This window comes from Triticum urartu, chromosome 7A, assembly GCF_056163025.1.
Source record: "Triticum urartu cultivar PI428250 chromosome 7A, HENAU_Tu73, whole genome shotgun sequence".
NCBI classification, from domain to species: Eukaryota; Viridiplantae; Streptophyta; class Magnoliopsida; order Poales; family Poaceae; genus Triticum; species Triticum urartu.
Window position 1 is genome coordinate 334,614,354 of NC_141879.1, and position 4,313 is coordinate 334,618,666.

Genomic DNA, 4,313 nt, shown 5'->3' on the forward strand with positions numbered 1-4,313 from the left:
CGCTCATGTATTGCGTGAAAGTTGAAAAAAGTGTGAGGTTACTAAAGTATGAAACAATTGCTTGGCTTGTCATCGGGGTTGTGCAAGATGAGGCATTCTTGTGTGACGAAAATGGAGCATGACCAAACTGTATGATTTTGTAGGGATGAACTTTCTTTTGCCATGTGATTTTGAGAAGACATGATTGCTTAGTTAGTATGCTTGAAGTATTATTATTTTTATGTCAATATGAAACTTCTGTCTAGAATCTTTCGGATCTGAATATTCATGCCACAATAAACAAAATTACATTGAGAAATATGCTAGGTAGCATTCCACAACAAAAATTCTGTTTTATCATTTACCTACTCGAGGACGAGCAGGAATTAAGCTTGGGGATGCTTGATACGTCTCCAACATATCTACAATTTTTTTATTGTTCCATGCTATTATATTATGTGTCTTGGATGTTAATGGGCTTATTTGTACACTTTTATATTATTTTTGGGACTAACCTACTAACCCAAGGCCCAGTGCAAATTGCTGTTTTATTGCATATTTCAGTGTTTCACAGAAAAGGAATATCAAACGAAATCCAAATGGAAAGAAACCTTCGGGAGAGTTATTTTTGGAACAAACGTGATCCAGGGGACTTGGAGTGGATGTCAATAAATCAACAAGGAGGCCACGAGGCACGGGGGCGCGCCTACCCCCCTGGGCGCACCCTCCACCCTCGTGGGCACCTCGTGGCTCCACCGACCTACTTCTTCCTCCTATATATATCCATATACCTCGAAAACATGTAGGGGCACCACGAAACAATTAAAAGGTGGTCTTCGCCTGCCAAAGGCTCTGGTGGTGACACTGTTTTGGGCTCTACGGTGACCTCCATCCTTTCGTCTTGCTGGTCCTGGTCTCGTTGGACCGATATGGAAACCTTTGCCTGAAGCCTCGGGACTCCTTGCCTACGCTTGCCTCTTTAGCACCAAAGAGGAAACGAGGACACTGCATGCGCTGGCACCCGCCTGGCTCCAGTCATCGTGGCTTGCATCACAGAAACCTTGTGAGGTGTCCCTTGCCTTGATCTCTTCGCCCCTCACGAGCCAGCCTGGTGAGGCCGCCCCTGAGGAGGTCTTGCGTCGTCCGCCTCGCGAGGGTCTTGAGTGCTTGCTGGTGAAGATGGGCCATACAGGGCCACTGGTGGAGCCACGCTATGGGCCACAGGCAGGCAAGTCTAGGGACCCCCGTTCCCAGAACGCCGACAGTAGCCCCTGGGCCCAAGGCGCGCTCGGACTTGGCTTCGAGGCGATGCCAAAGGGCAAGTGCGGAGCGCCGCGGGCCCCAACAGCCTGCGGCCACAGTTGGCGCGTGGCGATTGATTGGACGTGGGCGTCTCCGCTTCCCCACGCCGCCTCGACAACTGCCCGACTTGACGAGTCCTTGCTGCATGCAGAAAAAGGTCATTATTACCTTAGATCATGGAGGACGGCGGTTGGCCTCCCCTTGGCTATAAATGGGAAGAGGGGGCGGAACCCCTGTCAACCATCTCTTCCTTTGCTTCTCCCGCTCCCGCTCCTTCTTCTTCATTGCTTCACTCCCGACAGTGACACCCATGGTGCCTGCGAAGAGGTTCTTGGGTGCAGAGAAGGGGAAGTCTCGCCGGGAGGGGCCTGGCTCACTGCCGCCCAAGAGGGGGCACGGCCATCTCTACAAGCACACCATGACCCCCGCCGCGGCCCTTCGCGGTCGCGGTGGCATCTCATCGTGTGGTTGGAGTCGCCCATGTCATGGTAGCCTCGTCGATGAAGAGAGGTGCGCCATGGTCGCGCGGCCTCCCAGGCCACGCTCCCACGCGGTGGAAGTGCTGTCGGAGTTCGTCGTGTGGTCAGAGAACCCGGCCTGTACTTGGCTTCAGCTCCCGTGCTTCTTCACCGGCGAGCTGCCAGCCACAGGTCCAGGCGGTCTCTCGCTGCAAGCGGACGTCTACTGCAGAAAGGCTTCGTGGGTCCCGGTCGAGGTCTCCGCTGCAGACAACGCGGCCCTGGCCCGCAGCTGGCAGACATTTACACGCGCGCGCGGCCTGGGCTGGCGGTGCTCGCTCCACTTCAAGTACGATGGCAACGCGCCCCTCTATGTGAGGGTGTTCGGGGAAGATTGCCGCCGAGTAAGGTATTGCCCTGAGGACAACGACGGCGGTGAGGTGCTCGGCCTTGGCGACGGCCGCGACGAGAGTGAAGGAGGGCTCGCCCTCGGCGCAGGCCATGGCTCGTCCAGGTACGGCGACTCTTCTTCCGGTGACAGCTCCAGTAGCGACGGCTTCGACTAGCTACCACGCCGCCGCATCCGCTTCGAAGGTGGCAGCGGGTCGTCTTGTCGCCGCGCTTCAGTGAAGCGCGAGGAGGGGTCTGGCTAAGATCAGGAGAGCGCCATGGGCCCGTCCTCGCGACCTGTCGCGGGAGCACGTCCCACTTTTGTTTTGTTCTTCCTTTCCTTCCTGCATTAAGAGAGATACAAGTGTGGGGCCCGCTGGGGCGTACAACAACTATGACTTCCAAGTGGCTATTCTATGTTTATCTTTCTTGTGTCGTGTTGCAACATCAATGTTTTATGTAGGCGCGTAGGAATAACTTAGCTTGATGCGCCTGAAGTAGTTTCCGCCTCGCGAGGCACACATTCCCTAGTGCCTGGCGAGGCCTCATGCGCTCGGAAGGCGTCTGGGAACTGCACAAATTCGTTAGGAAATTCTTATTCTTCCGAATCCTCGTCGCAAGCACTGCCGGCCATGACCCAGTGCTTCGCATCACGGTACCCGGGAGGCACAGATTGAGAGGGGTGCCCCAGCTTGCGAGCTCGAGTGAGGGTGCCTTGCGAAAAACAGGAAAACGAAAACGCTCATGAGGGCACCTATCCAGCCCACTCACGAGGCATGCGAGGGAGAGTACGGGTCAAAAACGAGGAACCGAGAGCATAAAAGGAGGCAAAAAGGCAATGGAACCACGCCAGCAAGGAACACCAAAAAGCAAATTCATACTAAAAAGGGGCAAGCCAACTTTGGAAAGCAAATGAAAAGCCGCATCCGACACCTAGTCTAGTCTTCTTGTCTTCTCACCAGCGCGGAGCTAAGTGCTGCCACTAGGACTTGGGAGGGAGCCCCCGTGGCCCGAGGGCGGCACTCCTGAGACTCCGGGGCGTGTACAACCCCACTCATTATTACGTGAGAGTATCACGAGCGGAGATCTTCACAGGCACTGGGCCTTGCTTCACACGCGCCGGGCCTTGCTTCATGGGTAGAACTTCCGGAGGTGCTGGATGTTCCATGCGTTCTGAATGGGGATCCCGTCCTGCGTCTCTAGGTGCACGGCGCTAGGCCTGGAGACGTGGGCGACCCAAAATGGGCCCTCCCACATGGGCGAGAGCTTGTGCAGCCCTTCCCTGGAGAGCACCCGCCTCAGGATGAGATCACCCACCTCAAGCGTCCTAGAGCAGACGCTGCGGTAGTGGTACCGCCACAGCGCCTGCTGGTACCTCGCAGCTTGGAGCGAGGCTTCACGGCGGCGTTCCTTCCCAAGCATGAGGTCCATCCCCCGCATGCTGTCCTGCTGCGTTTCCTCAAATGCCAGGACCCATGCGGAGCGATGCCTGACCTCATGTGGGAGAACCGCTTCTGCTCCGTAGACGAGGAAGAACGGGGTTTCGCCTATCGGCCTGGTGGCGGTGGTGCGGATGGACCACAACATGGACTGGAGCTCGTCGTGCCAGCCCCTGCCGCAGGCCTCGAGCTTCTTCTTGAAGGTCCTAGTCTTAAGACCCTTGAGGACTTCCGCGTTGGCGCGTTCGGCCTGGCCGTTGCTCCTGGGGTGCGCCACGGAGGCATAGAAGATTTGCGTTCCAAGGTTAGCACAATATGTTTTGAAGAGATTGCTAGTGAACTGTGAGCTGCTGTCGGTGATGATGCGATTAGGGACCCCAAATCGGCTTATGAGGCCCTTGATGAACTTGACTGCTGACCCAGCTGGGATGGTGTGGACGGCTTCCACTTCCGTCCACTTGGTGAATTTGTCGATGGCGACGTAGAGGTAGCGGTAACCTCCAGTCACTCGAGGGAATGGGCCTAGGATATCCAGCCCCCAAACTGCGAACGGCCATGAGAGCGGGATAGTCTGGAGGTCCTGAGCAGGGTGGTGGATCTGCTTGCGTGGAATTGGCAGGCCTCGCAGGATTTCACCATCTTGGCCGCGTCGTTGAGTGCCGTGGGCCAGTAGAACCCACTGCGGAAAGCCTTACCCACTAGGGTGTGCTACGACGAGTGGTGCTCGCAGTATCCGCCGTGTATG